Source organism: Phaethon aethereus (assembly GCF_964289735.1).
Source record: "Phaethon aethereus genome assembly, chromosome: 2".
Lineage (NCBI taxonomy): Eukaryota > Metazoa > Chordata > Aves > Phaethontiformes > Phaethontidae > Phaethon > Phaethon aethereus.
In genome coordinates this window covers 110,611,558-110,623,720 of record NC_138582.1, presented here as the reverse complement: position 1 = coordinate 110,623,720, position 12,163 = coordinate 110,611,558, and the positions used below count along the sequence as shown (strand labels likewise).

At 42.6% G+C, this 12,163-nt stretch overlaps 1 protein-coding gene across 1 annotated transcript in view; it reads left to right on the top strand.

Moving 5' to 3' along the window:
* CNTNAP2 (contactin associated protein 2) overlaps positions 1-12,163 on the top strand; it is a gene marked incomplete at its 3' end in the record, with an annotated part of 1,307,043 nt that overhangs the window by 785,959 nt on the left and 508,921 nt on the right. The gene's annotated exons all lie outside the window — the stretch shown is intronic.

The following is a 12,163-nucleotide window of genomic DNA, read 5'->3' as shown; positions in this document are numbered from 1 at the left end:
ACAGGTAAAGCAAAAGCCGCACTCGCAAGCAGAACAAAACAAGGAATTCATTCACCACTCCCCATGGGCAGGCAGGTGTTCAGCCATCCCCGGGGAAGCAGGGCTGCATCACGCGTAATGGTTTCTTGGGAAGACAGACGCCGTCACTCTGAACGTCCCTCCACCCCTTCCTTCTTCTTTACCCCAGCTTTATATACTGAGCATGACATCATATGGTGTGGCATATCCCTTTGGCCAGCCTGGGTCAGCTGTCCTGGCCGTGTCGCCTCCCAGCTCCCTGTGCACCCCTAGCCTTCTCAGTGGCAGGCCAGCAGGAAAAGCTGGACTGTCCTTGACTACTTAGCAACAACTTAAAACATCAGAACGTTATGAACATTTTCTCATCCCAAATCCAAAACACAGCCTCACACTAGATTCTATGATGAAAATTAACTATCCCAGCCAAAACCAGGACAGTATCCACCCCTTATGCCATACCACTTATGTCACGCTTAGATACCACACTACCCAATACAACCTCATTAACCACCAGCCCCCTTCACATCCTTTTATATAATACGTAGATTACCATCGCTGTGAAGTGTCTGTGTAATGTCCACAAATGTCCATGAAATGTCCATTGAGTTCATTTAGTCCATGACTTTGAGCTCCATCTCTTATGGTGGTCACTCAGGACAGGAGAAGTGGTGTGTTGCATGGAGTTACTGGGCACAAAAGCCAGCTCAGGGCAGGTCACTGCTGCACTTGCACTGCTGCTTGTAAGGCTTTTCCTCCATTAGCTCAGGTGGTTCCTGCTATAGTAGTTCCTATAACCTGCAACTCAAATCATGTGTTACAACAATTTAAAGGTATTTCATTACAGTCTCCACCCCTGGGCCTGCCCTTTGGACTGGACCATAGAGTTTAACATTGCATTGAACTCCTCCCCTTGCCCCTGCTCCGGCTTGGACTTACCCACAGACTGCCGTCCCCTCCATGAGCCACAGTCTCTCCAGGGTTATACCTGCTGCTTAGACTTATCCACAGTCACAGTCACTTTGAGGTGCACCTCTTCTAAAATGGCCTCCTCCATGGGCCACAATGACTTCAGAGATATACCTGCTTCAGCGTGGCTTTACCCACAGCCACAGTCCCTTCAGAAGTAAAACTGCTCCACCACGGCCTTACCCATAGTTCCAGTCCATCCAGATATGTACCTGCACTGTCGAGGTCTTACTGATGGCCACATGCTTTGAGGTCCTCCAGCATGGCCTCATGCACAGCCACTGATGCTTCAAGGTAGAAACAACATAGATTTCTGCTGCAATGTAGATTTATCCATGGCCACAGATGCTTTGAGATGTACCTTCTCCAGCGTGGACTTACTCTTGTGCCACAACCCCATCAAAGGTGTACCTGCTGCAGCACAGTCATAACCATGGCCACAGATGCTTCAAGATGTACCTGCTCTGGCATGGGCTTATGCACAGTCACAGATGCTTCGGAGTGTCCCGCTCCCACGTGGACTCACCCACAGGTCACAGTCCCTTCGACTCGAGTTCACAGTGGAGTTCCAGCCTGTCCAGTACAGCAGCACAGAAAAAGCAGCGATGCCCCGGCCATCTGCCAGCCCAGGTGCAAGGCCTTTGCTGTTATCAAAATCTTCCCAGGCACAGCAGAGTAAGGTGATAAGCAGGGCAGCAGTACGACAAGCAGCAAAAGCAAAAAGCAGCCACTAATAAGCACTAGGCTCTAATATACGTAAGGAAAGCAAACTTATGGCAACGATAGGAGCCTGACAATTAATACCTAAACAGCAATAACAGCTATAAATGTGATCTAGCACATTCCGATCAAACCTGTTTTTATCTCAAACCCCTTGAGGCCCACAGTGGACGCCAAAAATGACTGTTGTGGTTTAACTCTAGACAGCAGCTAAGCACCACGTAGCTGCTTGCTCACCCCGCCATGGGGGAGTGGGGGAGAGAGTCAGAAGAGTAAAAGTGTGAAAACTCATGGCTTTCCAGCTCATTGGGACTCTAAGGTCTTTGCTAGCAGCTTATGAAATTATGCTGTAATCACTTGTACTTAGGAAAAATCATCAGTTTCAGGCCATTTATCTTTCAGACCACTGTCTTATATAGGACTGCCTTAAGCAATGTGTTTCTGCTAGAGAGTTCTTGTGTAGAATTCATGGGAACATTAAGGCTGTTTCACCAGTGTCAGCTTTAGACACCTAGCATATGTCTTACAGGTTGAAATACCTCGAAATGACATTTTTTTTTCTATATACATATTATACGTTTTGCAGCTCTGTACAGCACCACTTTGTTCCAAAACCTCAAGCTGTAGCTAAGCAAGATGCCTGTGGGTATTTTGAAACTGCCTGTGGGTATTTTAATATCCAGAGAACTCTGACGAAACAGAAGGAAAAAAATCAACAATGTGATTTGTCTATATGAGTTAAATCACCAGATGATCATCTGCGCTTGGCATAACCTCAGAGCAGTGAAATCTATTAAACATGTAGGTTACTACATTTGTAGTTTTTGAATGAAGTGATAACATCCTTCCTTACTTATGGTCTTCTAGGGGAAAAAAAGCAAATCTTATGAAAACAATAGTACCTCTCTATTTAATCTGTATTGGTATTTATCTGTGTGCAACAATTCTGATGTTATTAGTGACATGAAGTATTACATTATTCATATCTAAGAGAATAGGATAGAAGCCTAGCAAGCAGCCTGTTGCAGTTACAGAAAAAGTGATATGCAATTAACTAAGAACAGAGGAATAGGTTGGTTTGTCTCAACTAAAAGGTAAGGGGAAGGAAGCTGAGATATGCTGGTGGAATTCTGTCCTTAACCTTGCTGAGCTCAGGATTTCATCATGTTGCCCATTTCCTCTCTTAGTGTGTAGGTGTAATTTTTTTTTTTTTTTTTTTTTTTGTTCCATGTGAACTAAATCCTGGTATTTGGAGGCTAAATTGGGTCTAAAGTAGCATATGTTATGCATAAGTAATTGTGATAAGCTCCTTAAAATTTCCCTTTTAAATGTATCCATCTGAAGCAAAGCACATCCTTTAGAGGTTCGTTCATATAAAGCTATAATTGTCAGCACAATTGCTTGTGAATTTTTTTTCTCTGTGCTTGAGACCCTTTGTTTGTCTGCTTGCAGTGATCCTCAATAGCATAGTTTCTAATATGGAAACATTCACCGAAAACTGAAGATTATCTGACTATGTGTTTTCTATACACAAGTGATGAAAAGAGTGTCTTTAACAGCTAGTGACAGGTAACATACAGTGGTATCACTGTAGTGGAATCACAGTTCTCCATGCTGTGTATGCCAAAATTTCCTAACCAGGAAATACTCCCATTGTATTCCCTGCCAATCCTGTGATCTCGTAAGGTCCCTGTGGGATCCAGTTTTGTTCTGGACTGCTTGCCCTCTCACAACCACCTCCTCTTTTGCCCTCGGATCTCCTCTCCTTTTCTACAGATACCTTAACACTGATTGCCTGAGCTGCTTCCCAGCAAAACGCTGGAGCAGCACAAGGCATGCAGAGAGTCTGATTCAGGATGGACGTGGTGAAGTCTTCTGAAGGGCCCCTTTCAGCTGGCTATAGCCCTGTGCAGTCCAAGACCACGTCAGCACTTTGTGTAGATCCTAATTAAAGTGTTCAATTAGAACTCACCTGTATCATCACCTAGCCTCCATTATCTGGTGGGTTAATCTCCAACCTGTCCTGCAAGCAGAGCTGGCAGAACTGGGCTGCTTTTGCTTGAGAGCTGAAGTTCTTTATGGAGCTTTCTTCTGTAAAGGCAACACCCTCCATCACCACTTTGTTTGCAGATGTCTTTGTGTTGTGAAGTCCCACAGGGGAAGGTTGTGATCCCTATGTCTGTGTTACATCTATCTGTTGGAAAGCAGAGGCGTAGTAAAGTGGAAGACATTCCTGAAATCCAGCAGACCTTTTCCCAAAAGATTTATCAGTGTTTTGATTGGACACTTGTTGGCATAAATATCACAAAAGATTCAAACAGAATTGCCATCCTTTATAGAAGTTGTCTTCCAGTGGTTCTTAGTATGAATTACTACTCTTCACAACAGAGTAAGGGATAAAGCCATAATAACAATGTAGCAGTGTTCAGTTTCAGATTGTTAACTTAAGAAAACACTCCCTTTAGGCAAATTAATTTTTCTGTTATTAGGCTGACACATATGCAGATTCTGTCTTGTTGATTACTCTGAACAGGTATTTCTTCTGCTACCTATTTCCACATTCAATTAAATTTTTCTTGTTGATTTTGAGATTCCCAAACAGCATATCATAGTTTTCATATGGTCTGTGTTTAATTACTCCTGTCTTTTATTAATTCATACGAGTAATAGCACATGTGCTATTTGTTTCTAAATTATATGAAACATGATTGGAAACTCACATACAGTCACTACATAATTAATATCTCTCAATTTCAGCTATAAAGATAATACATAAATACTTTCTCACCATAACTGTTACAGATGGTATTAGCAGGGAGATACTCTTTCTCTGTTTTCTATCACTTTTGTTGCCCAAGGAATCTGGGGGGCAGTGTGATGTAAATGGCATCAGACCGCAGAGTTCAGAGCTGTCTTCTTTTGATATAGCTTGATGAAGGTATTCACTCCTTGTGAATAGAATTATTTTAATGTTCAGTTATGATCCAAAATATTCTTAGGCAAATCCTTAGTTATATTCTAAGGGGATGCAACATCATTCCCACTCCAACTTACTTTAGTTTCAAGCCCTTGTTGCTCAACTCTGTTATGTTTATTAGTTCTTTCCATCCAAGGCATTTTTTCTACTTTGCTAGTCATCCTACACCTTAACATTATACATTTTATTAACGGGCGAAATATTTTTCAGATATTTATTTTAACTAATATAATGGTGAGAGCTGCATTTTTCAAGGCACTGAGCACCTATAAGCCCAGTTGAAGTTGAGAATAACTATAGTTCTTCTGTATATTTCAAACTCAAGTCCTCAAGTATTTTCATCATCTTTTAAAAATAAGTTTCTACAAGTATAATGGAATAAAAATTACCATCTCCTATTTTACCCCTCTTTTTAAATGTACAGTCTACATGAGCAAGCTAAGGTTTTGCAAGGGTGAAATAACTAGTCTCTGGACACCAGTAATATTTTTCCTTTTCTTTATTAATGATTCTCCATCATGAATGAAAATGATGTGTTTTAAACCTTTTCAGAAACTTTATATGAATTTCATTAAAGGATAAACAAAGCTTTTACTACACTATGTTTACTGTACACTGTTTACACTATTTTTACTGTTCAACTAAAAATTCTCATTGGTGTCAGAAGTAAAATAATAGAATCATGGAATAGTTTGGGTTGGAAGGGACCTTTAAAGGTCATCTAGTCCAACCTCCCCACCTGCAATGAGCAGGGACATCCTCAACTAGATCAGGTTGCTCAGAGCCCCATCCAACCTGACCTTCAATGTTGCCAGGGATGGGGCATCTGCTGTCTCTCTGGGCAGCCTATGCCAGTGTTTCACCACCCTCATTGTGAAAAATTTCTTTGTTATATCCAGTCAAAATCTACCCTTTTTTAGTTTAAAACCCTTACCCCTTGTCTTACCGCTACAGGCCCTGCTAAAATTTCTGTCTCCATCTTTCTTATAAGCCCCCTTTAAGTACTGGAAGGCTGCAGTAAGGTCTCCCTGGAGCCTTCTCTTCTCCAGGCTCTGTTGATTTAAACACCTACAGTGGGTTGACCTTGGCCATCTGCCAGACACTCACCCAGCTGCTGTCTCACTCCTCCTTAACAGGACAGGGGCAGAAAAGCTCGTTGGAGCGAGAAAAAGACAGGGAGATCACTTACCAACTACTGTCACAGGCAAAACAGACTCAACTTAGGATAAATTAATTTAAATTATTGCCAATTAAAATAAAGTTGGATGGTGAGAAACAAACACAAAAAAACCTAAAACACGTTCGCCTTGACCCCATCCCCTTTTTCCCCTCAACCCTCATGCCAGGCAGCGTTCTGCCCTTTCTTAGCTGCTCTTTTCCCAAAACGCCTATCTGAGGCTGAGGGGCAGTGCCATGCCCTGCGGTGGCACCACTGGAGCCAGCTGTGTCTGGCATGGGGAAGCCTCGCCTCTTTTCTCCTCCAGAGACCACAGAGCCAGCAGAGCCCTGCCATCATCTGGCCACCTGCAGCTGATAGAACACGAGGGCTGGATCCTGTTCTGCCATACTGTGGAATATCCTGCAAAAACACCATTCAGGTCAGCAGTATAAACCAAGCATAAACAAGGAGAAAATCTTTCTCATCTGACTAGAAGAATCTGGGACTGTGTGCCATGGATGCAATCCTGTAGTTTTGAGGATCCTGTTGCTCTGGACTCGAATTGATTTGATAGGAGACTGTGAGGGAAAGAACTAGGCAAGTAGGAGTGCTGTCATTCTTTAAAGATGAGTCATTATGTATTTTTAAAGTAGACTTCAATCTCTGCCATGTTTTCACCACTCAAAATTTTTTTCCAACTGATTTCTACTTCGGAATCTGGAAAAAAAATCTGTTCATACACATACCTGAAAAGCTTGTTGGAAGAAATAAGTTACTGAATCATAACACTAAAAAAAGCTTTAAAAGCTTTCCTCAGAGAAAGACTCCGATAAAGCTGGCATCTGTTACAGTAAAAGCAAGAAATAAAGCTCAAAAATAGAATGAGGGTTAGCAGCACTTCCTGATAGAAATAAAAGCTATACTACCCTGCCCAAGGTTCAAAACAAGGTTGAATAACAATAATTACTTTCTGGTAGGACTTAACAGTCTGCAAATGTCAAGAGGAAAACTCAAAAAACAGTCCTGCCTTCGTTTGACAGAACAGTGCATGCCTTCTTTAGAAAATTTACAAAAGAATGTGCAGTGATAACTGCATTATTTTGTGCATTACCCTTTGTAGTGCATTACTCGAATGGTTTATCATCCTTATCCATCAGTATCAGTTTCCATCAGTTTCATTTGTATTCATGGAAGAAACTTGATGGTGGGGGTGGTAGATACTTTTTCTTTTGTTTTTTGTTTTAATCACCTGTTTTGCAGAGCTATGTCTTCTTGTTCCTATCTGACACAGTCGAGAAAATACAGCCAAAGGCAAGGGCATCAACCACCTTTTTGAAGGTCTCTGGTAAACTATTATTTATATGACTTCAGAGAGTGTGCTTCATATTTTAAAGGGCAGTATTACCAAGCTGAGAAACATGCTTAGGAAAATACATCATCCATTAACCTTATCTGCTTTCCTGATGTGGGGATTAAAAGGCTTACCTGAAAGCCAAAGCAGTGCTGTAGGTGCGCATGGCTCTGTGATACAAAGCAGTGTTTTTCTGCCCATATTGTTTTACTTTGAATGTGTTTTCTCTTTGAAAAAAAGAGTCATAAAAGGTTAAGGTACTGTCCAATAACTATCACAAATGACGTTATTTAGAATAGCCTTCAAGTGTCAAGGTAGCATTTCAAAAAATTCTTACAACTTTGTCTACCTCAGTTTTTATGTGTCCATATTGAGCTTTCGTGCTAATGGAATAGTATCTATAGTGGCTGAAGATTTCCCTCCATGATAAATGCATAAGCTGTCAGAAGCAGGCAGGAGATGTCAAGGCAATGAGGACTCTACAACATGCCTTTCATGTAGTACCCATTTTTCCATAACGTGCAACTACCCACTGCAGAAGGCAGGATTATGAACCAGGCGGATCTCTAGTCTGATTCGATGTGGAAACACTATGCTCTGAGTTATAGTCACAAACTTCTAAATGAAGGTTGGTAGGTAAGTAAATAGACTGAAAGCAGCAGCAAAATAAGTGGAAATTTCTAGCTAGAATTCACCATCATCTTTCCTGAAGATAAGTGTTGAAAGTAGCCTTTGTGCAAAAATCTATCATGAACAAAGCACTGCTTTCTCTCATTTTACTCTTAATGGAATTACAGCCTGATTTTATTTGAGACATCTTTCCACATCCTTTTCACAATTGCTACCACCAATCCTATTTAGAGGCCAAATTCTAGTGCCTAAGAAGTTAAAGTATGTGTGTACTGTGGGATTACAAATGAATGCATCATTTGCTAAAAGCAACGTGCAGAAGAATGGGTGGTTAGCAACATTCTGAAGCCATTTGTTAGAGCAACTAGAAATAGTATCTCACTCAGTAATGTAGCTAGCTAATCTAATTAAATGTGCCCTCAGCCCAACATCTGTCTTCATAATGATCTTGGCGCTGTTAGGCACTAACTGCATCATGCCTTTATGTTTGAATTAATGCTGATAACCAGTGGATGACATTTGTAATGTTGATGATAAAATATCCAGGTTTCATCATCTTCATAACTACTGAAATAAAGGTATATAATCTTCTATCCATTTCTCCTGCTATTATTTAAAAATTGCATATGTCAAATCTGCATTGTGCAATCAAGAAGGAAATCTTAAATGCGCAGGAGCAGGCGGTCCCCATGTGCCGTAAGGAGAGCTGGCGGGGAAGGCGACCGGCCTGGCTGAACAGGGAGATTTTGCTGGGACTCAGGGAAAAGAGGAGAGTTTATCACCGCTGGAAGAAGGGGCAGGCAACTCACGAAGAGTACAAGGATCTCGTTAGGTCAAGCAGGGACAAAATTAGAAAGGCAAAAGCCCAGCTAGAGCTCAATCTGGCTACTCAGTCGTAAAGGATAATAAAAAATGTTTTTACAAATATATTAACAACAAAAAGAGAGGCAAGGAGAATCTCCATCCCCTACTGGATATGGCGGGGAACATTGTCTCCAAGGACGAGGACAAGGCTGAGGTACTTAATGCCTTTTTCGCCTCAGTCTTTAATAGCCAGTCCAGGTATCCACAGGGTATTCAGCCCCCTGAGCTGGAAGACGGGGATGGAGAGCACAATGTACTCCTCATAATCCAGGAGGAAGCAGTCAAGGACATGCTAAGCCACCTGGACACCCACCAGTCTATGGGGCCTGATGGGATCCACCCGAGAGTACTGAGAGAGCTGGCGGAAGAGCTTGCCAAGCCACTCTCCATCATTTATCAGCAGGCCTGGTTAACAGGAGAGGTCCCAGAAGACTGGAGGCTTGCCAATGTGACGCCTGTCTACAAGAAAGGCCGGAAGGAGGATCCTGGGAACTACAGGCCTGTCAGCCTGACCTCTGTACCAGGGAAGATTATGGAGCGGTTGGTCTTGAGAGTGCTCACAGGGCATCTGCAGGACAACCAAGGGCTCAGGCCCAGCCAGCATGGGTTCATGAAAGGCAGGTCCTGCTTGACCAACCTGATCTCCTTCTATGACCAGGTGACCCGCCTAGTGGATGAGGGAAAGGCTGTGGACGTTGTCTACCTAGACTTTAGTAAAGCCTTTGACAGCGTCTCCCACAGCATTCTCCTGGAGAAACTGGCGGCTCGTGGCTTAGACGGGTTTACTCTTCGCTGGGTGAGGAACTGGCTGGATGGCCGAGCCCAGAGAGTTGTGGTGAACGGCGTTAAATCCGGCTGGCGGCCGGTCACAAGCGGTGTTCCCCAGGGCTCGGTTCTGGGGCTGGTCTTATTCAGTATCTTTATTGATGATCTGGATGAGGGAATTGAGTGCTCCCTCAGTAAGTTTGCAGATGACACCAAGTTGGGTGGGAGTGTTGATCTGCTGGAGGGTAGGAGGGCTCTGCAGAGGGATCTGGACAGGCTGGATCGATGGGCAGAGGCCAACTGTATGAGGTTTAATAAGGCCAAGTGCAGGGTCCTGCACTTTGGCCACAACAACCCCATGCAATGTTACAGGCTTGGGGAGGAGTGGCTGGAGAGCAGCCCGGCAGAAAGGGACCTGGGGGTGCTGGTTGACAGCCGGCTGAATATGAGCCGGCAGTGTGCCCAGGTGGCCAAGAAGGCCAACAGTGTCCTGGCCTGTATCAGGAATAGTATGGCCAGCAGGAGTAGGGAAGTGATTGTGCCCCTGTACTCGGCACTGGTGAGGCCGCACCTTGAATACTGTGTTCAGTTTTGGGCCCCTCACTACAAGAAGGATGTTGAGGTGGTGGAGCGTGTCCAGAGAAGGGCACTGAAGCTGCTGAGGGGTCTGGAGCACAAGTCTTATGAGGAGCGGCTGAGGGAACTGGGGTTGTTTAGTCTGGAGAAGAGGAGGCTGAGAGGAGACCTTATCGCTCTCTACAACTACCTGAAAGGGGGTTGTGGCGACGAGGGTGTTGGTCTCTTCTCCCAAGTAACTAGTGATAGGACAAGAGGAAATAGCCTCAAGTTGCGCCAGGGGAGGTTTAGATTGGATATTAGGAAAAATTTCTTCACTGAGAGGGTGGTCAGGCATTGGAACAGGCTGCCCAGGGAGGTGGTGGAGTCGCCATCTCTGGAAGTGTTCAAAAAACGTGTGGATGTGGCGCTTCAGGACATGGTTTAGGGGACATGGTGGTGCTGGATTAATGGTTGGACTTGATGATCTTGAAGGTCCTTTCCAACCTAGTGATTCTGTGATTCTGTGAATCTCTCCTGTTAGATCCAGCCTATTCTGTGTTCACAGATGAGAAATATATGATGTATATATTCTATTTCACTCAAATAATTGAAGTGCTAAAATCCACCTGATCCTGTGAAATTCACAACTTCCCATATTTTATTTCTAAATCTCATTAACACGGGTAGCTATATATTCTGTGTTCAGCCCTAAGGTTAGTATGTATTGTCCATACACCAAGACTTTTATCACATTTAAAAACTTAAAAATGTTAAAACTTTCAAATGCACAACTCCTTTTTAACCCTGCTAATCCTGAGCACACTGGCATTCACTAGCATGTAATGATTTTCAATGAGTAAAATTTTGAGATTCTTTTAGATGAGAAGAGAAGATATTAATTTCTTATAAAAAATTGACATATTTCAGCATTTGTCAGGCAGGCTCTTTATAGTAACAGAGGTTGTTTTCCTTTCTCAAGTCGTTGAATATAATATTTTTTTCGCAAAGTTGCCTGCAATTCCCTCTCTGCAGTTCCATCCTAATCTCTTTCCAGTCTGGCCTCACTCTGTGCAGAGTGAGATGTGTTTTCACACCAGTTATGATCATCTATTTTAGCTAACCAGGTCTGCCAGCTAGTTTCCATGGACTTCTACCACACTTAATGTAGAATATCGTTTAGAAGGTAATTGGGAGACTTCTGCTCTAGAATCCCCTTGTCTTATACTCTTCATTGAAGACTGAGGGAATACAGACTGTCGAAGAGGCAATAATAAATGCTACAGGCTGAGGGATGTTGTATATTCCATTGAAACTGTTTTCTCCAAGGCCTTTAGTTCTTTCTCTATCAAATATTAAGAGTTAGAACTTTGTTCTCAACCTCTTTGACCCAGCAGTTATCTCCAACATAATAAACACAGGATTTTTTTACTTCAGCCTTGTAGTTCCTTGTGTCCTGTGACTAAGTGGTCTCCTCCATGTCACTATAGTGACATCTTTAGGGAGTTGTGTGAGGTTCCTGCTCATTCTTGTTTCACCTTCCTGTGTCGAGGAGAATGTACAGGGTCGTGTTAGGTGTTCTCTTTTCATGGGGAAGACAAATCAGTGTGAAGAGAGGTGAAGCTAGGGTACAAATAATACAGCTTACTCTATTTTCAGTGGGAAACAATCAGCGTCCTTTTTAAAAACCGTGCCAACTTCTAAATGAGTTATTGTGGCATAGAACATACAAAGAATAAAGCAATTTTCACCAGTTAAAGCTCCAACAGAAGTTCTGTTAAGAGCAGGAGAATCTGATGAGTCTCTGATGAATGTCTCAGCATTTTGGCAGCTGAGAGTGAATTTACTGAACCATAAAACTCAAGGAAATTTCTAAGAAATGTAAGTACTTAATGAACCAGACATATCTAAAAACTTTAATTCTGTGGCTTTCTTTGAAGAGGGCAGTTGCTAATAGACAAGCGGGGTTAATAATGAAATCCAAGAGTGAGAATGCTCTTGTATGTTTTGGATTTGAAGGCCAAAATTTAATTGCACATTAAAAGATTTGCAGAGGCAGCCATCATCTCGGTAACAGATCTGCTTTTACCCATTTAGGATGTAATTAAAACAAAATACATCCCTTGCACAGGAATAAAAAATAACCAGCAACCTATGT